Source organism: Planococcus citri, chromosome 5 (genome assembly GCF_950023065.1).
Source record: "Planococcus citri chromosome 5, ihPlaCitr1.1, whole genome shotgun sequence".
NCBI lineage: Eukaryota > Metazoa > Arthropoda > Insecta > Hemiptera > Pseudococcidae > Planococcus > Planococcus citri.
Window position 1 is genome coordinate 1,453,282 of NC_088681.1, and position 24,229 is coordinate 1,477,510.

General features: G+C 35.9%; 1 protein-coding gene across 5 annotated transcripts in view; it reads left to right on the forward strand.

The window, feature by feature from the left end:
• trc (Serine/threonine-protein kinase tricornered) overlaps positions 1-24,229 on the forward strand; it is a 158,743-nt gene that overhangs the window by 56,159 nt on the left and 78,355 nt on the right. The window contains exon 2 of one of the 5 annotated variants that reach the window (XM_065368356.1): positions 10,097-10,156. The exons of the other annotated variants lie outside the window; for them this stretch is intronic. The gene's annotated coding sequence lies outside the window, so the exon portion shown is untranslated. The remainder of the gene's footprint in view (positions 1-10,096; positions 10,157-24,229) is intronic. 5 annotated transcript variants of the gene reach the window in all.

Sequence of the window (24,229 nt, forward strand, 5' to 3'; positions counted from 1 at the left end):
CATGGTCAAAAAAAGAACGTTTGAAAAAAGCATGTATCTCCAGCACTACCGCGCGTTTTGTCAACATTGTTCCACGACACCGCCGTGGGAAAACTTCACCTATCGCGCGCTCTCAAACTTGGATTTTTTTTTGAAACCCCTATTGAAATACCATTGTTGCCATCACAGGTTTTTCTGGTGAATATTTTCTAGAATGGCATGGTGAACAACAGAGCTATACCTACAAGAATTTTCAAGCCCCTTCCTTCGTATTTACCCTGCAATCCTAGCGCAATCGAAAGTCTTCAGGAAATGCTCGAGTATTTTTTGAAGATTTTGACGATGCTTACTTCGCATTCCTGTCTCTGTTTGCAGCATTTTTAACCCTGTGTTATTCGCACCATAAAGAAATACGAGGTACAACAATGAACCAACTTCGGTATCCACATTTTTCACAACAACGTTGCGAACACGAAAGATGGCAGATACGTGTACGCAGTTACCATACACGAATCAGAAAATACATTCGACCGTGAAGTACATAGTTTAGAGGTAGAGACGCGGTGGACAAACAGTACATACAAAATGATAACAGTACCTTTGTGGTACATACTTTAGAGCTACCTACATTTGTATATACATACTCGGTAGTCGGTAGTACACATGTCGACAATATACCTCCATTAGCCGGCACAACAACAACAATAATCGTAACACATTGTAACTCAACACCAATATGCATTGTTTCTGTACTACTTTTTGTTTCGCTTTGTGCAAAATTCTCGTATAGTAAACGTGAAGATTGCAATCCAAAGTCGAGCTACTGACGTCGCCGCCATTTTGATGGCTTCTTTGTAGCGTCGCGTCGCGTCGACCAATTCACGCTCCATCGCATCACACCCCCACCGAACCGCACCGCTGCCGCACAATCTGATCGAATAGTCCAAGAAGAAAATTAATAGCCGTATAAATCCGTCAGTTTTGAAATACTCTCGGCAGTGCGGCAGTACGGCAACAATAGAATATAGATTCGCAACCGAACCGGTAAACTTCCTGCGTGTATTCAGTGGACCGTAGATATGCAATACGCGCCACTCCTCGTCCCTCACCATCTCGAGCTCTTAATTAAAAACAAATTAATACTCGATCCGTGGATTACCCGCACTCCTCAGTTGATAAAGAGGAAAAAAACGCCAGCGATCTTCCTACCACGTGTCATCGTCGTCGTCGTTCTGGTTTTTTTAAATCGGAAAATTGCTGAGTTTTGTCGATATACAGGAACGGAAATAACTCTTGTTAGTCTTGTTTGATGGATTTTTGCAAATATCCGACAGTTTTCAATGGATTCGCTCAAAATGGATGTTTGCCAAACGCTCTCAGATCTCTCGCTCGTCTAAATGGAAACGTTCGCGCCAAGCATCAAAGGGTAATACAAAAATCCACCTATGCAGATTGCGGCACACGTCGTTAATGTTTACATTTACGATACACGAGTACCTACAAGAAGACAAACGAGTAATCTGATAAGAACTCGATTGCGTATATGTAATGTACCCATAATACCCACATCCATGCCAGGTGTGGATGTGGCCGGTGGAGAAGGCGAACGAGATGTAAATTGAAATATCTTCTTTAAGTATACGCCGCAGCTTTGCGTTTGAAAAACCTTTAACATCTTTGTTTCTTTACGACAGTCTCATTAACGTGGCGAACGACTTCATTATTTCGTCGAGATCGAACCAGCAGAGCCATATGTTCTTTCTATCCATCGCCAATTGGCCATAGTACACATTGAATACCACAAAAGCAGTTGCCAACGCAACAAAAATGAATATTTTTTGAGAAATTAGAATCCCCTTTTCTATCCTTGACCAATTTCTACAAATTTTAATTTGGCTACTTTCAATTGAATCCGCCATTTGTGATGTAAAATGTGGGCTCGAGTTTCATTTCATCGAAGCTATTTTGCTCTTAAATCAATATTTGAGGATTTGAAAATTGAAATTGCAGGGAGGTGAGCCTGAAGTTTTTCCCAAATTTTTACCCTAGACCCACCCCCACCACCAGTATTTTTCATGCCAAGTTCAGATGTGGTTCAAACAAATTTTGGAAGCTGGAGTTGAAAACAAAATTTTAAGTAATTTTAAATGTTCAAAACGGTGCTTTTATACTTGACAAAAAATTTGAATTTGTTCTATAGCAAGATTGGTTCTGAACTCAAAAATCAAAAAATCGCCATTTTTCGCTTTTTTTAAAACCTTTTTGGCCATTGAAAATCAAATTCTAAGAAAGAACAGAACATTTCCAATTTTGCTCGAGCAAAGCGACGACAAAAGCTTCTGAAAGTTGAAAATTTGTGAGGTAAAAAAAAATTTTTTCGTCAAAATTTTGTGCTTTGGATATCTCTGAATAAAATTTTGTACTTTTTTGCACCAGCTTTCAGTCCGGAATATGACAATAGGAATAATTGCACCCCCTCCCCGTGTGATCTTCAGAGACATCTTTTTTTAAAAAGAGACATTCTAAGGAACATTTTAATGCCAACTTCCCAAAAAAAAAAGGTTGGCTTTGCTAACAAAATGGCAGCTATTTTAATTGACAGGTCAGCTGGAATCACAGATTTGACTTTCCAAGATAGGACTGGTACGAAACTTTTTGAATTGGACAAAACGAGATCAAAAGAGCATGAAAAAATTCATCGCCAGCCAAAATTTCGAATCCTAAAGTGCATTTTTCGATTTTTGGTGAATTTTTGAAAATCAAAATTTAGGCCAGAAATGAGGAAAAAAATCGAAATTTCAACAAATTGACTTAGAAAGCTGAAATTTGACCTACCAAATCGATTGGAAACGGTTTCAAACCGTTTTGAGTAGTTCTGGAATCTCCAGCAGATTTTTGAAACTTGAAATGTCCACACAATTCATTACTTAAATGAAGTTGGAAATCCGAAATTCACGTTGCAAATCCAACTTGAACACGTTATTAAGTCGCTTCTGGTGTGTACAAGTCATTTTGGAGCCTCCGGCGACTTTTTGATAAATCTTGGAGCCTCCAGTAAATTTTGGAAATTGTGAATTTCCACAAAATTTCATCAAATAGAGTTATAAAGCTGAAATCCACTCTGTAACCTAATTTCAATTTGCCATGAAGTTGTCTGTAGGTGGATTTCAAATCGTTTTGGAGCCTCCAGAAACTTTTAGGGAACTACTGGAGTCTCGGGTTGATTTTTGAAACTGAAAATTTCTAATACATTTTATCAAAAATAAGAGTTGGAAAGCCAAAATTCACTCGGCACAGTTCGTGCTGAAGTCAATTCGTACAGATTTTATGGCATATTACTTATTGTTTGACGTGAGATGTCAATTTTTCTACTCTCTTTTGGGGAAAAGAAAAGGAAAATGATCTTGCCCCGAGCGAAGAGATTCAAGAAGGAAAAACCCTCGGTTTTTGCTAATTCTTTGATTATTCTTGCTTGCAAAATTTATTTTTTCCCAACTTTTTCCAACTCATCCAATTTTTCCCAAAAGTTCTCAATTTAGGCACCCCTCTACTTTGTTCTGCTCGCCTCTGCTGGGGAAATACAGTATAAATCAACTTCAGGGTTGCCCTCGTCGCTTTTCATCAGAATAACTTTTTGCCTGGGCAGCTGCGAACAGCCGAGTTTGAAAATCAATTAGCGGTGTCATTTTGCCATTGAACTTGGGCATTTGGCGCGTGAAAATTGGTCTACATCCAAAACTAGTCTTCAATACTCGTGTATGAATGCGTTCTTATGTGTAGATGAGTTACGTATTCGTATTCGTCGAATGTATTTACTCGTACAAAGCAATGAAATTTCTCTCTATCGATCTTCAGCCGATTATTTCTGTCAGTCTTTTTGTGCTGTAACATGTGGTAATATATGACATTCGGGCATCTGCCATCGCCATCGCTCGCGCCATTTCTCCTTTTCATTCTCGGAATGTCTGATTGTCGCAGAATTGGATATTTTTCGAACAATATTTTCAATTGGTAAATTAGTGTTATGGCGTTCTATCTGGTTAAAGTCGTTATTGTTGTACATTGTTTGAAAATTCGAAGTCTGTGGCGATGGTGGCGTACGCCTGCACCCTGCAGCATCGGCTCAGCGGCTGTGCCTGGTGTTGGTTGATATGTTTATGTACGAGTATATGTAAAACGTGCGCGTCTAATAAATAACCCGCGTTTTGTCGTATTTATCAATTTCGATGGAATTATTTTGTATTTAATGTGTGTTTTTTTTCAAAGCCAAGTGGTGTTTATCGGAGTCGCAATAATGTGAAAGCGACTGTAGTAATGTGTTTTTCTTCGGCGAACGCCGATTGTTATATATTTAGTCGTACGTTCGAAAATTTCGATGACGAAATACACGCGGTGGATTACGATTGATTTACGATTACGATATAGACGAGGATTGTTGTTCGAAATACGCGTAAGTTTACCGAGCGAAAGCCTAAGATGATGGTTTATAGACAGAGATACCAATTGAATTGTATGTGTTGTTTTTTTTTTTTTTTATGAAGAATGGCTCGATTCATGCTTCGAAAACTAAATATTTTCAAACAAACTACGATTATTCACGAAAAATATTTTTGTAGTGAATGTTGCGGTTTTTTTGAAAGTGAATTTTTTCGAAATTTCTCTGATGATTGACAAATTAGTGGAATTTCACACCGAACCAGAAAAACAAATTTGCCATAAATGAGCAACATTGCTCGAAGTTGTCAAAATATCAGTAAAATTGGAACGAAAACTGTTGAAAATTGAAAATACGTTAACAAAATTGCGTAAAATGAAGTGAAAATTTCCTTTAATTCGTGAAAAATTGCCTAAATAGTGAAAAATGCTGAGAATTATGTTAAAACTTACAAAATATGTCAAAATTGGCAAATTTTTCTAAAATCTGCAGTAAAAAGGCAACAATGATTGCAAATGGCTAAAATTCACTTGTATATCTTTTTTGGACTCATACTTTCCGATTTGAACGAAACCAAGCTAGATCCAATGAGCATAACCTAAAACTTCTGTAACGAAAAGTTCAGTTTGAATAATTGAAAATTTTAAAAATTCAAAAAGCTCAAAATGCGAATAGTTTATTCAGTTCACTCTCACAAATCATCTAGTGATAGTTTTGAGCCATCCTCAGTCCCTTTTTGGCTCCTCCAGAGAAATTTTAGAATTTTGGAGAAGATTGAAAAATTCAAATGTGAACTTTAGCACCTGAAATTTTGGTCATGGGGATTTTAAGACATGCTGTTTGCATCTAGCTTAGTTTCGTTCAAATTGAAGAGTGTGAGTTCAAAATGTTTCTTGGTCAGAAAAAACAAATTTTTCTGGGTGTCTTGAAAACTATTCAAAATACGAACAAAATTGCTTGTAATTATCGGAAAATCAGTAAAATTGATATAAAATTACTGTTGAAATTGAGGGGCGAAAATGAAAATTCATCATGAAAATTGGGTAAAATATAGTTCTAAATTGTTGAATGAAAAAAAAATGAAAAAATTGTCAAAAAATTGAAATATTCTCATATTGTCTTAAATATCTATTACTCTAAATATTCATGAACAAAGTTGTTTAAAATTGTGTGAAATTACGTAAAAATTTGGTAAAATTCGAGAAAACGAGGTAAAATTTGCTTGAAAATAAATTACCATCAAATTGAAAAAAAAGTACAGGAAGTTGAATTAGGGAAAAAACTTCCTCGCTGAAATGAACTTGATTTAATTTTCTTCTCATTAAATCGAAACGAGACATTCGAGCATCACGAATAGGTTAAAAATTGAACTGAAACGAGAACGAGAATGGTCGTGCTGTCAAAGTAAACCTACAATCGTGCCAGTTGGAACAGAACAGAATGGGGAAAAAATTCATTACGTATTGAAAAACGTGTTAGTCTTATTATTTACTCATATGGTGAATTGGTGATACGATGCGACGCGATGCACGATTTAGTTAGTTTAGTTGAAAAAGTAATAATAGCTAAGCATATCCTAAGGTTTTCGTATTGGCAGGTATTGGTTAGTGTAACGAGCTTTGTTCGATTTCGATGAATTTTTTCTGCCGAATGTTTCAATTTACCTACTGCAGTATTTCTCGTGTAATGGCCGCTTGATTTTAGCTGCGGACACTTGGGACAGCGATCAATACGATTTTCGTGACCTTAATTAGAAGATAGATTAGTGCCATGTACGAGGAATTTTGATTTATTTTCCGTAATTAGCGAATTACAAGGAAAAGCGAAAATGATGGAAATAATTTACGACCATGGTCGTTGAAGTAATTGTAGATAAACAATCATATCTGACTAGGGATCGGTCTCGACTCTCGAGGTTTCCGTCTCCGCGATTTGAACCAGGCCACGATATTCTTGAAGAGAGCATTGTCTGAAACCTTCATAATCATGGATTTCAGCTGGCCAAATTTATTTTTTGATTTTTGGAAAATTTTTGAAAATTCAAAATGGTTATTTTTGTGAAAAAATATACCTATTCTTATTCGGTAAATATGATGTAGAGATTAATCTTGAAAATAATATTGTCTTCCATGAACTAAATTTTACGACTTACGATACGTTCTGGAGCCTTCAGCGCGATTTTTGATTTTTTCCGAATTTTAAAATTTTTTTAGAATGCGTGGAATTTGATTTGGGCCGCTGAAAATCGAGTTGTAGCTTATTCTCGACCTGCTTGAAGGGTTCATCCATATATGAGCTGTCTAGGGGGACACATCGAGTGCTATTTTCTGATCAGCATATTTTTTATGATAATTGGAGATTGTAAGTATAAATGCACCCTCGAGATGTTAGCCTGGAAATCGGCTCAGATCAGGACGAACCCTTTGAATAAATTAATTTTCAAACTTTCTTAGTCCGGCATATGGCAATAGGAGTAATTGCACCCCCCTCCCGACCGATCCTCAGGGACAACTTTTTTCTTAAAGGGGACATCCTAAGGAACATTTTAAAGCAAACTTGCCCAAAAAAAAGTTGGCCTTACTTACAAAATGGCGGCCATTTTGATTGACAGGTCAGCAGAAATCGCAGATTTTGCGTTTCAACATAGGACTTGCACGAAATTTTTCAAACCTTACAAAGGTAGATCGAAAGATCATGCGAAAATTTATCACCTGTCAAAATTTCAAGTGCTAAAGTGCGTTTTTCGATTTTTGGTGAATTTTTGAAAATCCAATTTAGGCCAAAAATGAGGGGAAAAATCAAAATTTTACCAAATTGACCAAGAAAGCTGAAATTTGGGATACACCCTATTTTCGACGTGCCGAATCGATTGGAAACGGTTTCAACCCGTTTTGAGGAGTTCTGGAGCCTCCAGCAGATTTTTGAAAATCGAAATTCCAACATAATTCCATCAAATTGGAGTTGTAAAGCTGAAATTTATTCCATAAACTAATTTCAATACGCTACGAAGTACTGCAGGTGAATTTCAAGTCGTTTTGGGGCCTCCAGCGACATCTTGAAAATTCCTAAAGCCTCCAGCAGATTTTTGAAAGTTTAAATTTTCACAAAATTTCATCAAATGGAGATGAAAAGCTGAAATTTATCCTACACTCCAATTTTAACACCCTCTGAAAACGACTTCAGGTAGGTTCAAGTCATTTTAGAGCCTCCAGCGACTTTTTTTGAAAATTACTGGAACTTCCAGTAGATTTTTGAAAATTGAAATTTCCTCAAAATTTCATCCAACTGAACTGGGATGGAGAGTCGAAATTCATTCTGCAAACTAATTTCAATACGCTACGAAGTTGACTGCTGGTGGATTTCAAGTCGTTTTGGAGCCTCCAGCGACTTTTTGAAAGGTTGTATGGCGTTTTTTTTGGAAAATTGAAATTTCCTAAAAGTAGCAGGAAGATTCAAAACCATTTGAAATCACCATGTAGTCTGCGAAGTAAATTTCAGCTTGCCAACTCCATTTGATAAATTAATGTGGCGGTAATTTCAAGTTTCAAAAATCTACTGGAGGCCGCAATAATTTTCAAAAGAGTCGCTGGAGGCTCTAAAATGACTTGAACCCACCTGAAGTCGTCTTCAGACGGGGGTTGAAATTGGAGTGTAAAGTAAGTTTCTGCTTTCCATCTCCATTGATGAAATTTTGTGAAGATTTAAAGTTTCAAAAATCTGCTGGAGGCTTTAGGAATTTTCAAGATGTCGCTGGAGGCTCCAAAACGACTTGAAATTCACCTGCAGTACTTCGTAGCGTATTGAAATTAGTTTTTAGAATAAATTTCAATTTGATGGAATTATGTTGGAATTTCGATTTTCCAAAATCTGCTGGAGGCTCCAGAACTTCTCAAAATGGGTTGAAACCGTTTCCAATCGATTCGGCTCGTCGAAAATAGGGTATATCCCAAATTTCAGCTTTCTTGGTCAATTTGGTAAAATTTTGATTTTTCCCCTCATTTTTGGCCTAAATTGGATTTTCAAAAATTCACCAAAAATCGAAAAACGTACTTTGGCACTTGAAATTTTGACAGGTGATAAATTTTCGCATGATCTTTCGATCTACCTTTGTAAGGTTTGAAAAATTTCGTGCAAGTCCTATGTTGAAACTTGAAACGCAAAATCTGCGATTTCGGCTGACCTGTCAATCAAAATGGCCGCCATTTTGTAAGTAAGGCCAACTTTTTTTTGGACAAGTTTGCTTTAAAATATTCCTTAGGATGTCCCCTTTAAGACAAAAGTTGTCCCGAGGGATCGGCGGGGGTGGGGGGGTGCAATTTTACTCCTATTGTTATATGCCGGACTATCTGGAGAAGTTGAAAATTCCTCTGCTGGCTTCAGAATGCCTGAAAATTGTGAAATTCGCGGTTTGGAGGAGTTGGTATTATTTTTAAGACTATAGAATCCATCATTTTTACTGAATAAAAATATTCATATTCATTTATAATTCGTTATATATTTTTTTATAAGAGCCTAAGTTTTCAATTTTGAATTTTCTAAAATTTCCCAAAAGCTGAAAAATGAATTTGGGCTGCCGAAATTTTACGTAGTTATTGAAATTTCAGAGTGCGAGAATGAGCATCATAAAGAAAACCTCACGTCAACAGGAAAAAAGCTCGCAATTCGTGTACATAATAATGTGTGCCTGGTCGAGATAGCCTGCATCGTGTAATGTTTGTCTTTGTTCTGCAGACATACTCGTATTCCGTACCATATCTGGTTATATAACGGTTCAGAAATATGCGGTTCTTATTGCGATTCTTGTCTCATCGCAAGAGTACATCTTGAGAGTCTTGACTTGGTACGAAAGATTGACGCAGCCGCATTCGATTACAACGAACCATTACTCTTCTTATGGAGTATATTCTCGTAGAGTTCCTATCTCTTGAAACCTTTTCAAAAAAATTTCGTTTGCGGTTCTTTATTAGCAAACTTATCTTTGGCTTTGGGCTAAAAAGCACGTGTTCTCTACCTCCTTCCTTTGTGCCTTTTCACATCGAGCGAAGAATGAAGAAAAGCGCGGACAGTGTAGATCTGTTGTCTTTGCAGCGAGATCCTCGTGGGATATGATTGGAATTTGATGAATTATCGCGATAATATTACGATGCCTCTGTTATTAAATTCGTATACCATATGATTCTGTGTGATAATCCGCCTCGATAACGAACCGGAATGAATAGTAGATATGTATGGGCGAGGTTGATTAACTGGCTTATTATTTTGTAAATACACATTAAGTACGATAAGCAATTAAAGCATACCCGGCGAGCTTCTATCTTGCGTGGGGTTAATAATCCCAAGTCAGCTTACTGAAGATGACGATGCTGTGCACTTTGGGTTTATGTGTGTGGTTTATTTCTAATTTTCAAATTCGTTTTTGTAAAACGACGATTGACATTTTTTTTTTCAAATTTACTTACCAGTTGGCATTTCGTATAGATTTTTTGGTTGAATGATAATCTAGCTTGAAGGTATTCACTGAAGAAAAAAGAGTGCACTACTTACCTTTGCTAAGGATAGATCATACATACGAGTATAAAATTAATGAAATGAAGAATTTGGTTATCAATGTTAGAATAAGCATCACTTTGAGATGATTTATCAATCAATTAATCGAGTATTTGTTTTATTATTTTGTTTCAGGTGAGTGTCAAATTTTCAACCTGAATACAAGTGAAAATGTGTATTTGAACGTATCTGCGAGTAAGTTTGAATTCTACTATAATATTATGTAATAGGCATGTACTGCTAAGAATCAGAATTTACGAATTCTTTTCACGATTTGTTAGTACCCTGCCCCTCAGTCTTTGTCCATTTGCATCTTCAAACTGATTCCATCCAAAAATACTCGATTATTTTAATTCGGTCGGTATTAAGAGCCAATCTATTGTCGTTTTCGTCTTCTAGTTCCAATCATTCCTTCGTCGTCATCGATACGTCGATTCCAAAAATAGGAACACGTTTTTCAGAGCGTACGCACAAGCGTGCGTGCGTGTGGACCACGTACCTATAAGAGTAGGTACCTTCACCGATGAAAAATGAATACTAAACACGTATAAATAAATAATTACGCGATTATGATTGGAAAATTCAATCAGGCAAGCCATCAAAACGTGACAATCGTCCAATTTGACCAAACTCGAGCATTGTTGTAGGTATACGAGTACATATGAACGAAGAATGGTGCAAGGTACGCGACTCTGCGCGGCGGCGGCGGACCTCGTGCTCTAATCGTTTGTCGTTAATTACAACATTTTAAAACGTGACCCAATTCGTAGGTAAAACTGGCTAATATCGTGGTAGGTACTTTTACTCGAAACAAACAAAACAGGCATTGGCGAAAGGGTGGGCGAGGGTGAGGACGCGGGTGTGTTGAAAAATCCATCGTTATTTCCTAGATTTTGGTCACGAATCGTATTTTGTACCTTCACGTCGTCGAGGAAGACGCGACTACGCTACTATTACGTACGCTATCGATTTCATAAATCTAGTACCGCGTGCTGTAGTCGTGTAATAGCGAATGGTTGCTTTTTTTTACCTGATTTATGTAAAAGCTCGCGGGGTATTGATGGTTATTATGGTCAAGATATTATCTGGACCTACGACTAGATAAGTAAACGCGTCCCACGAGAAGTCATCGCAAATCGTGGTCTCTGAGAGCGATGATCTGCTTTCCTTTCAGATTATACTTTTTGACAGTATTAGCAAAATTTGAACTATTACAAAAAAAAGTTTTTTTTGGGAAATTTCGGAAAAACAAGACTTTTTTGGAAATTAAGACAAAATCAGAATTTTTTGTTACATGTTGTGCTAAAGTAAAATTTTCAAAAAAAAAATTCATTGTTTTGCCTAAATTGCTAAAACTGTGTTTTTGCTGAAATTCCCGAAACAATTCTTGTTTTTTTGAAAAAGGTGAAAAAAAATTGTTTTTTTTGCCTAAATTTCCAAAAAATTCAATGTTTTGCCAAAATTGCCGAAATTTTTGAAAAAGTTTAGGTTTTTTTGCCAAATTCTGAAAAAAATCTTTTCTTTTGCAAAAGTTGTCAAAAGTTTTAATTTTTGTCCAAAAGGTCTTGTTTTTTTAAAATTGTTGCAAAAATCTTTTTTTTGGTGTGTGAGTCCAAATTTTGTTCAAGTGTACTGTCAAAAAGTTTCAAATTTTGCCAAAATTGCTTAAAAAATTCCGAGTTTTTTGCCGAAACATCCAAAAAGTGATGATTTTGGTTTAGCTGTCTGTAGAAAGTCCTATTTTTTTTTGACAAAAATGCAAAAGAATCTTGTTTTTTTTGCGTGAATTTCCAAAAAAGCCAATGTTTTGTCAAAATTGGTAAAATCTTGTTTTTGCTATTTCCGAAATGGTTTCGGTTTTTTTGAATCAAAAATATTGAAAAAAAAATCCTTTCTTTTTCAAAAGTTATCAAAAGTTTTAATTTTTGTCCAAAAAGGTGTTCTTTTTCCAAAATTTTCAAAAAAAATCTTTTTTTGTGAAAGTTCAAATTTCGTTAATACTGTCAAAAAATACCAATTTTGGCTGATGTTATATTCCTCAAGTTTTAATTAAATAAAATTCGAAAATTCAAGTTTTCAAAATTTAATTTGATAAATTCAAGATAGAAATTTACAAAATTTTGGATAAAAAAGTAATAAAATATAATTTTATGAAAATCTAAATTAACAGTTAAATTTGGAAAATATTTGAATCGTTATTTACACAAAATACAAATAGGCGAAGTAAGGAAAATTACACTAAAATAAATAAATAAATAAATAAAATAAATCCAAAAGGAGACTTACCAATTGTTGAATAAATTGAACTAGTAAAATTGACAGGAAATCTCAAGTGCCTTAAATGGGTTTGCGAACCAAAAATTGAAATTCTTGGATGATCTCGTGAAAAATTATAAAATGCGGGATAAAAAACGTTCGTTGACTTGAGAGTAAAATTGATTGAACATTAAATTGATTTGCAAATGAGGAGCTTGGTTACAAAGTTAGACAAACACCACAGGGTTGATTTTGAGAAAATCTATGTTTTTGGTTGCAAAAATATGCAGCATTGTAAACGTGGGGGATATTTGACAAATTGTAGTGATGATACTGAGTAACAAAAATACAAAAAATATCCTTCCACCGTCGCCCCTCACCACTAGTAAAAAGAACCTGAAAATGCACTTGTCTGATTTTGAAACCAAGATGAAGATAATTTGAAATTGAAGCTGTCTAGATCAGTTAGGTTTTGATACGTATAGGATTTTTAACCCTCTTTCCATTTCTGATGTCTCTTAGTTTCAAAATAGTACATAAAAGGTCAAAAAATGCGATCAAAGTTGCGCCTTAGTTTCAAACACGGACATGTGAACATTATCTTAGTTTCAAAATGAGACATATCCTATCATCTTAGTTTCAAAAACAGACATATCCTGGATATGTCTGTTTTTGAAACTAAGACAATTTGCACATGTCGGTGTTTGAAACTAAGACGCAACTTTGATCGCATTTTTTGACCTTTTACGTACTATATTGAAAATAACAGACCTCGACAATGAAAAGAGCGTTAAAAATCCTATAAGAATCAATATCTAACTCAATTTTTGTAGAAGTGGTGTTTGTCTAACTTTGTAACCAACCTCCTCAAATAAATTCAATAAATCTCCAAAAAAATGATACTTGAAAATTTGTGAACAGAATAACCCGTGAACTCGATAATGACAAGATTCAGTAACAAACTTTTGAAAATACAAAAAAGTCTAGAAACAAACTTTACAACACAGAACTCGAAGTATCTATTCTATTTGGAAGGGCCGAAAACAACTGAGGATTTGTAAACTCACCCTAACTGTATTTATAATGAAATTTGGTTCGTTTTTGAGAGGGAGTGCTTCAAATTGGGCAAATTGGTAAGACAGTTTGATTTAAATTTATTTTGGGAAAGGATCAAAAAGGATGCGCGATTTCAAAATGCAGGTAACATTTATGACATTCAGGGTGTCTACAGCACGAAAAAAGTACGAATTTACGAAAAAAGCACGAAATTTGAAAATGACCCAAAAAAGTACGAAAAAACGTCAAAAATGTACGAAATTTACGAAATTTGTACGAAATTTTGAAAGGATTCCATTGTTAATTTTCCGACAAAGTCACCAATATATCCTCAAAATTCTTATTTTTTCAAAAATTTTCGCCCTCGCTTCGCTCGGGCCAATTTAGTGCCTTTTCCCCGCAAACAATTTCAAAAAACATTGATAAAATTTAAAAAAATTGAGATGAAAAAAAAAGTTTCTTACATTAAAATTGATATTGTTCTACTTTTCAAACTACAATTTTCTAAAGCTTTTGCCATCGCTTCGCTTGGGATTCTTTTCTTTTCTTTTTCAAAATTGAAATTCTTCAAAAAAATATATGAATTTAATATTCAATTTTTATAGTTTCAAAATGAAGAAATAAAATTCTCGCATACTTCTCGACATACATTTTTTCAATAGTTTTCACTTTCACTGGGGCCTGTTCTCTGACTTTTTAAACAAATTCAAAATTCACATCCTAAAAAAATCTTTCTAGTTCAAAAATTTTAAAAACCAAAAAACGAACTCTTTGCATTAAGTATAAAACATTGTTTTTTTATAGCTCTTTCAAAATACGAATTTTCCAAAGTTTTTGCCCTCGCTTCGCTCGGGCCTTTAATCTTTTTTTCAAGTTTTTTGAAATCAAATTTTCAAAAACTTTCGCCCTTGCTTCGCTCGGGCAATTTTTTTTCTTCTTTTAAACCCCTTCCCCCTCTCAAAAGACCTCTATGGGCAAATTATATTCGTTCCGGTCTCGTATTGGCTCTTGACGGTCCAGACCACACTGCTCAGCACGTTCAAATTTTGATTTTTGTGGCCGAAATGACATGACACACCCCCTCCCCTCCATGTAGATTCAAAGTATGACTATTAATATATTGTACGAAAAAAATACGATAAAAGTACGAAAAAGTTACGAAATTTTGTTTTCTGGATTTAGTAGACACCCTGACATTGTAAAAGTTGCAATTTGGAGGGTACATGCGCGCGACAAATGAAAAAAATGTTACAATTCTGAATAATTAGTAAGTGATAGAAAAGTTGTAAATGTCATGTCAGTGTATTGAATGTACTTGTGGTTAATTTTAAAGGGGTTTAAATAGTACTTAGAGCTCATTAGCTCTTGTACAAATTGTCAATTATGTAAACTTTTTATATGAGAAAATATATCAATGTTATTCAAATTTCGGTTTTATCATATTGAAAATGGTTGCGAGCGTGAGGGCAAAAATGTGAGCCCGGAGCCATAAAAGTTTCAAAGTTTTGACATTTATGAGAACCAAATTATCGTGTGAATCGGGGGTGGCTGTGGGAATCACAGAGCCCACAGCTATAAAATTTTTACTGTTTATTAATTGGCTCAAAAACCGTGGGTAAGTGTTTTGATTTTTAATTTTACAACACTTAATTAACTTGAAAGCGTGAGTAAATATTTTGATTTATAGTTTTAATCAAATTAGGGGATGAATGAATTGAACCAATTAGTGAGCGATTAAAGTTAGCGGATGAAAAAAATACTGATGAAATCTAGCCAGAAAATTACACTGAAATTGCTGATAAATTGGGGGGGGGGGGGGTTCCAATCATCCAAAAAATATTGATTTTTGTGTTCAGCAGTAAAGCCCTGTTTTTTTTTGACAGAAATGCACACTCAAATTTTTAAAAAAAATTCCAATGTTCTGCCAAATAAAGAGTTTGGAAATTTTGAAAAATAGGTCGGGAGAACCGAGAAAGGTCAGGCGAAATCATTTTTGAAAAAGCAGTGGACATGGACACCATGTGATGAAAAATTCAGCGAATTTCAATATCCTAGCAGTTATATATTCCATTTACTGTGCAAAGGCCTTTGACTGTATCAGATGCCAAAATTCATGGGAGTTGAGAGTCGAGCAGAATTGAAAACTTCAGGACAACTGGTAAAGTATGTCGATAAAATGTCAAACGTGAAGTTTGCCTCCGATACGAGAATGTTTCTGAAAGCGCAAATAACTTGAAGAGCACTTTACCAAGTACTGAAACACTCCTGTTTTTTAATTTGAAAGTTTTGTCAAGTTAACCTATGTAGCTCCGGATTCAATTTTCTCCTAGAACTTCTCATCGTCGTTGATGCACTTAGGCACATGCTTGTAATGTTTGAATGTTGGTGAATCTATACAAACATCAAAATTTTATCATCCATTCCAAGTTGAACTATTTCTTGTAAATGACTCGCACGGCACATCTAAAACGATAGCGGCTTAATGAAGGATAATAATCGTAAAAAAGCGACCCTTTTAGCCTACATATGTCGCCATTAAAAACTAACAAGAAAAATAAGTAAGTCTCGTAGGTAAGGCAAAAAAATTGGATTTGGTGCGGCGCACGCGCTCGTTCGCGTATGTATTTCCACTACACGAATGCATGCATAATTAACATACTCTTACTCATCTCATCTCATCCGATCAGGTCGCCATTAACCGGAAGAGAGCCGTTTGTCGGAAAAATACGGGTTATTTTTTGATGCCATAAATTCCACATTATTAAATGGTTGTCGATTAACATTGAACGAGGCCGAAGATGACGTACATCTACATATTAGATACATTACTATACGTAGAAAGTTACTCGTGTATAAGTTAAGTACCATCGACATCAACCATTGAAGAAGATCAGCGCCATCCAGTGAAGTTGGCCTTGAATTTGCGATTGTTTTTTGTCTCGTTCTTTTATGTACAAGTACCTCCAACTGTTGCTCAGCTGCTGGTATATCCACAATGATACCTCAGATGCAGATTCCTGTATACCTATAATGGTTTCACTTTCAGCATACAAATAGTCGTATAGGTGTCTATTTGAAAACGTGTAAGCCCGGATCTACTTTTAGGTGTTATTAGGATTCGCATTTATCGCTAAAGCGTACCGCATTGTACCTCCTTGTCCCGCGCTGCCCGCATCGTACTCAACGGCGAGAAAAGAGCGTGACCGTGCAAGTTCACTGTTGAATTAGCCATTGTGTACGAAAGTGGGTGAAAATTCCACGTATTTAGCGACCATTACGTGCATATTAAACGAGAAATTATCCGCCGTATGGGTTTTCTCTCCTCTTTCGTTTCTCACTGGATTGCTCATTGCCTCTTTCAGTCATTCATTCGGTCATGCAGCTCGTAGATTGATATACTCGTGCAAATATAGGCATCCAGAAATGTCCACGTTCTGTTTTCTGTGATCAAAACTGCGTGAATTGAAAGAGCATGCAAAAATACATCATTGAAATTTCAGGCGCTGAATTGCATTTATCGATTTTTAACGAGTTATTGCAAAGCAAAGGATGTCTCGGTTATGATAGGTGAATGGGGCCTTGGCTCAGATTTTTAAAATATTTACAGAGTAGTATATCTTTAGGGGACGAAAAAAGAATTTTCAGTCCAACAAATTTTGCCAGATGACCCTGTGAAGGCCAGACAGATGGGTCAATGACCTCAGTAGACCAGACAGGCAGATGTATGGCCATGAGAGGCTAGATATATAAGGTCAATCACTTCAAGAGGCCAGACGGATGGGTCAATGACCTTGAGAGGCCAGACAAGTGGACAGGTCGCATTGGAATCCAGACAAACGAGTCAATGACCTTAGAAATGTAGACAGACAGACACACAAACTTAGAACCCAGACGGGTGGGTCAATGACCTTAAGAGGCCAGACAGGAAGACTGGCCGCATTGGGAAGCTACATATGTATATTGACGGGTCAATGATCTCAAGAGGACACACAGATGGGTCAGTGACTTAAGAGGCCAGACAGACGGCCTTTAAAAGCCAGTCAGTCAGACAGGTTAATGACCTTAAGTGGCTTGCTAGACAGAGACTAGAGAGACAGACAGATACACGACATTGGGAAGTCATACTGACGGGTCAATGATCTCAAAAAACCAGGCAGGTAGACAAACGACCTTGGGAGGGTAGATAGTTAGGTCATTGACCTTGAGAGGACAGATAGAAAGAGACAGACAGACAAGTCGTAGGTTGAAAACGTGGTCCGGATGATCAGACCAGACCTGACCTGATCAGATTAAATTTTTGTTAGACCTCTGAATGACGCTAAAAAATTTAGAAAATGGGGGGGGGGGGGCAAAATTGTGACCCTGAACCACCATCCCGAATTTGAAGAAGTAGGTAATATCAATCCTTGCAAATTTAAAAAATTCGAGAAAAATAGCCAAAAAATTTACAAAATTTTTTCGATTTTTTCAAGTTGATACGCAGCAATGACTACAAAAATTGGCACCTGCTGCGTTCCAAAGTATATACCCTGTTTCAGAAATGGTATATCTATCAATATTTTGACATAATTAATGCGAAATATTTGCCAAAAAAAATTTTCAAAATACGAATTCATCGAAAAATAAACGATTTGCAAATTTTCAACCCTTTCTAAAAGTGGTCTTGGGTTTTGACGAAAATATCAATGGTCGACACAGAATCTCAAATGCATTCATTCAGGACTGGACCATTTTTTTCATTTTTCCCAAAACAGGTTGGGTAGGGACAGGAGCGAAAAAAAACACGATTTTTTCGAAAATGCTTCCTCTTTGACTTCACTCCAGGGGCGTCTCCCGAGCTAAAATTTTTTCTGAGTAACTTTCAACTCACAACGAAAATCTCTGCTGAATTTGATCAAAATCCGCCAACATTTTTTTTTTTTTTTTTTTTGGCGATCCACACCCTACTGTATATGATACAGTGAAAAAGTTCAACTTTTTTCTCCAAACAACGAATTTATGCGTAACAACGACCGAAGTTTTACGAGGAAGAAAATGATTCCTGTAAGTACTCGTATACGAGTATCTGAGTGTTGTTTAATTCGGCTGTCCATCGTCGACATCGCCATAAAGGATGCTGGCAAAGCCATCAAAATTTCTTTCCACAAGTGGCACAGACTCTTGAAAACTAGAAGCTAATTTTCCATTCTGAAAACTCGACTCGGCGTTCTCTTATCGAAACGAAGCGAAGCAAAAAATGAGAAAAAATCACGTCCAAGTGTTCTCGACCTGCAACAGTAGGCAGTTAGGCACTCAATAGGTAGAATATTCTCGAGTAAGACGTAATCGCGTATACAATGCAGAAAAAAATCGATAACATGAGGCTATAAAATTCTAACGTACTCGTAATTTTTTCTGTAAATTAAAATTTTTTATAGCAGTGTACTCGTAGTATTAAGTATATAGGATTTCGCACAGTCTCCTGAACATGGTAGGTAATAGCCAATAGGTACGAATATATTAAGGTGCATATTACATTATGTTACATTGAATATTTCGTGTAATGGAGAAAATAGCCGTGTATTTAGTACACGTATTACGTATATACCAGCGATTCGATGTTGCATAAATAAGTCGAGATTCGAGAATAATGATGCGAATTTTTCGTGCCTTTTAATTGACGGGTCAATTTTAACGTGAAATTGACCGCTGCGAGCTCTGACAACATCTCGTCGTGCGTGCGTGTGTGTGTCTGTGGGTGTGTTTTGTAACACGTGCTCGTGCATGTATTTGCAAGCATGCATCGCATGCATCTCGAAAGATCTCGTTTCGAGGCAATTAATAAGTAATTATTTTACATTTACGAGGCGCTTGCTTATACGGTGACGCGGCCGCGGGTCGTGCCAACGCAGCGATAATTGAAATTTTATAATTGAAAGTGTAACCTACGTGTGTGCTGTGTACGACATGTAAACGTTCAGTACGATGGATATAGTGTATAAAAAAAATTGCGCTAATTGTGTACCTAGTTGGCGTTTTGAAGAAAAAAAGGATCCACGGCCAGCCTGCTTATGCTGGCGCAGAATTCGCCGGTAATGGCGGCGTGGCGCAGCGTGCCCAAAAGACTGCGAGCAACGTGAACGAAAGTAGAAAGGATTCACGCGAACGTGATTACGATAATGCGAAAATTCTGTAAAGCGTTCGAGCGTGTAGGTAATTGGTATTTTTAGAATGTATCAGTGTAAAGAAAAAGACGATGGCGCATTTGCACGATTTAACCGCCAGCGCCATCATCGTGGACGCGACGCGACGTAATATACGTGCTTACTACTTACTTAGCCTTACATATACGTACTTACATACTTATGGCCGAATTATTATTAAAGATCTTCGCATGTGCATACTACTCCTAACCTAATTTAGTTTTCTCGACTATCAGCACTCAGCGGTGTAAATTTTCTATAGATGTAGAGACGATAGAGTTCACATTTTGTTTCAAAAATTCATTGTAGAGGATCTATGTAGAAAATATTCTTATTTAATTCAAATCTCGCAAGAGATTTAGAAAGTCGATAAAGTAACGAAATTTTGATAAAATTTGACAGAAATGGAATGAAAAAGTATTAAAAACATTCCAAAATGATTTGAAATAACATTTTAGAAAAAGGTATTAATTAATAATTACTGAAAAGTGACAAAAATTAAATACTAAAACACCTCAAAAAAGCTAGATGGTATTTAGCAAAACTTGCACAGTGTTTAAATGGTTGTAAAATAACAAATAAACATTAAAACCGTCAAAATTACCATAAAATGTTGATTTCTACAAAAAAAAAAGTGTATCAGAAAATTGGTAAAAATCACCCAGGAATGATGAAGTTTTGGTGTAATTTGCCAAAAATTACACAAAAAATGTTTCAAAAGGGCTCAAATGGTTGAAAAATGATTAAAAAAAACTTAGAAACTGGTAAAAAATACCATAAAATATTGGAGTGTTAATAACGCGTAAAACTTTTTAAAAAATAGCATTGAAATTTATGAAAATCAACAAAAAAAGATGAAATTTCTGTGAAAGTGGCATAAATTGGATAGATGTTAAAATGGTAAAAAATAAGAAAAAGTGCATTAAAAATCAATGAAAAGTTCCAAAAATAACGAAATTTTAGGGAAATTTGTCAAGAATAGCACGTAAAAGTATTAAAATGATGATAAAATGGTTGAAAATCTATTCGAGTTGAAAAAAAAACAAAGTAAAAATTTTCAAATCCACGAAAATTACCAAAAAGCATCGAAATTTTATTAAAAATTTGACAAAAATTGCATAAAAAAGTGCCAGATGTTGAAATGATAAAACCATGTGGGGAGAAAAAACACGAAATTATTGAATGAAAATTTCTAAAAAAAAGTAGCGAAATTTCAGTGAAATTTGGCAAAAATGTCTTGAAAAAGTGTTAGAAACTGTTGAAACGATCTTAAAATAAGTACGAAAAAAGCATTGAAATCATTGAAAACTACAAAAAGAAAAAAATGAAATTTTTGAGTTTTTATTCCTGTGTAGTCATCATGTAGGTAATGTATCGACCCTGCGAAAAATTTGAAATTTTGAATGGAAATAATAATCTCTTGAAAAAATGATAGGAAATACTTGGAAAGCATGTCTAATTTAAAATACTCTCATTTTGCCCAAAATATTCATCAAATTGTCTAACAAGGGAACCCCTTGAGGCGTCCGTCTCCGATTTGAACGGGACCGCGATTTTTAGAAAGAGCATGTTCTAAAACCCCCAAATCCAAATTTTCAGCTGCCCAAGTTCATTTTTAGATTTTTGGCGAATTTTTGAAAATCCAAAATTGACTATTTTGGTGATTTATGCTTTTTTAAAAAAAAGTACGTACTTGATCAGTAAAAATGTTCAAAATAGGTCCTAAAACTGATATTAACCCCGCAAATCCAAATTTCGCCATTTCCAGCCATTCTGGAGCCTCCAGCGCTATTTTTCAATTTCCTCAGAATTTTGAATTATTGCTCCAGAAGGCGTGAATATGAAGTTGGGCAGCTAAAAATCGAGTTGTGTATTATACTCGACCTGTTTAACGAATTTATCCACATTTGAGCCGATTCTGGAGTGGACACCTCAAGAGTGGTTTTTTGACCAGCTTTTTTTCAAAATAAAAATATTCAAAAATCAAAAATTTCTCGTTTGCGAAATTCACCATTTCCAGCCTTTCTTGGGCCTCCCTTCAATTTTTGGATAAGTATTTTTATTATGAAAAAAGCTGATCAAAAACCCACTCTTAAGATGTCCCCTCCAGAATCGGCTCAAATGTGAATAAATTCATTAAACAGTTCGAGTATAACACACAACTCGATTTTTAGCTGCCCAACTTCATATTCACGCCTTCTGGAGCAGATTGAAAATTCTGGAGAAATTGAAAAATCGCGCTTGAGCCACCAGACTAGCTGGAAATAGCGAAATTTGGATTTGGGGTGTTAATATCAGTTTTAGGACTTATTTTGAACATTTTTATTGATCAAGTACGTACTTTTTAAAAAAAGCATAAATCACCAAAATAGTCAATTTTGGTTTTTCAAAAATTCGCCAAAAATCGAAAAATGAACTTGGGCAGCTGAAAATTTGGATTTGGGGGTTTTAGAACATGCTCTTTCCAAAAATCGCGGTCCCGTTCAAATCGGAGGCGGACTCCTCAAGAGGTTCCCTTGTATTAAGAATAGTGGAGAAACAGTAAAATTCCCACGAAAATCTTTGAAAATGATGATAAGTCGCAAAAATGTCTGTATCCAAAAGAGCAGGGTACCTAAGCAAACTTTCAATTAGAAACAACTTGAAAGTGGCTTTACAGAGAATTGGTTTAAGTTTACATGAAAACACCTTGAAATTATAGATAGTAAAAATATATCATCTAAATTATGTGAAGTTGTGAAACCAATTTGAGAGCTCAAACCTAAACTCAAAACGGTGTAATCGAATTCCGAAAACCAAAAACTAACCCAAAATTTTCAAGAAAAACAATGTGGAAGAAAAGTGAGGAAAATTTTTTTGTAATCGACGTAAAGTTTTCGAATGATGTGAAAGATTTGAAAAAATACCAACAAAAAAGTAAATAGGTAATCATCAACTAAAAATAACCCTGATTTTAGGGGGAAAAAATGGCCAAAAATACGTAATAATTTATTTGTCGTTGTCGAATTGGAATAAAATTGAGCGAAAAATATTGATAAAGTATTGAAAATGATTGTTCGATTTCTGCATTTCAAATTTTCTAGAATTCTGGAAATGATGAGGCATTTTTTTCCAAAAAATTTTGAGCCGCAAAATGATTTGCATGAGACCATAACTCGTAAACGTGTTTTTTTCCTGCAAAATCACTTACAATGTCAGAATTTTACGAATATTTTTGACACGGTAAAGAATATAATTTTTTTATGGCGTAATAACAGCAAATTGACGAGCAGCGATTCAAATACGTTGTATAATATTTTAGTAATTTACGACCATTGAGTGGTGCTGGCTGTGTTGCCACTCCTTCGAGTACCTCTTGAATTCAGTATTTGTCTAAGAGACTATACGATGGGATGACGGTGTCCATAAATTTACAAATATTGTGTAATGTGCCTATTTCGCTGTAAAAATGAGCCACAGCGACAGGATGAGAGGAAAAGGTACGAAGACTAGATAGAATAATGCGATGATGCGCCTTTTTAATCGACGATGCGTCGATGGCAATTTACTCGCGAGTAATTTTGATTTTATACTATTACGCCCGTAGTCGTAATACTCGTATTCAATACTCGCTCGATTGATTAGACCGGCCGGTCGAGTGTTTTGACGTCAACCCGAACCAAGAGGCAAGAGTTGATGGTTCTCGGTACTTTACTTATACTCGTATAATCTATCGAAAAGTTCAACTCTGTACTATCAACGACGTTAATTGATTTTCACTTTTTGCTCGTAATGAAATTTTCTCTTCGACCTGCGGCGATTACGCGAAATTTTCCTCCGACCGACCGACCGGAAAATTACCATCGCCGCGAATGCAACAGCGACCGCAGCAGTAGCCGCAGCTCAATGGAAAGGGTTGCGGGGTGCGACGCTGACGTTAATGATTCACGAGGGTATGTTTTTTGCGTGTTCCGTCGCTATTTCACGTAGGTATTCGCTGTACTTGAGCTTACCTATACTATACGTGTCTGTACTTCTACCAAGTTGGGGCGTCCGTGTAAATTTATTTTTACGTTTGAAATCGTATCGAACGATTTCAAGGCGCAGCTGACGCTGAATGACGCGAGCTCGATGTGAAATTTTATTTTAGACTCGAACGAGACCTGATAAACCGAGGTGTTCTTCTTCTTACCTGTACATAGAAATGTAGTGCATAACGACCAACGTACGCGATATTTTTACCTGAAAGGATTATCGGTGTTTCTTTCGGGTTTCGGTGGTTTTCAGTTTTGCATCGTCGTCGTCGCTAAACTTAGCTTATCTTAGATTGACCTGGCTTGTTAAAATTTGGCACTTTGATTTACCATCGTACCGTACTATTCGCGTACATGCTACAGAAATCCCCTAAAGCGTCACTCGGATGGTGGCCTTCGCCTTCGCCTTGTGATTTACCTATGCAGAAAAAAATCTATCCTAGTTTTCCGAAGGGGATACACGACACACCTACACTCCAACGCGTGTCCATGAGAAATCTCACGTGGATCTGTGAATTAAAGGTGATCGTATTCAAGTTCGCTTTACTCCATCTTCCAACCAAATTTTAATTCTCGTTACCGTACATTTTTCTGAAAATCAGAATCCCGAAGGTCGAATGCCTTCACCTCGAAAAAAATTGATGTTTTCTGAAAATTTTCAGTTCCTGGAAAAGCGAAAGGCAAAGTCGTCCGTTTTTTCAGAATAAAAAGATAATCCGAATCCTCATGAATAATTATCACAGTTGCTGAAAAAATAAACA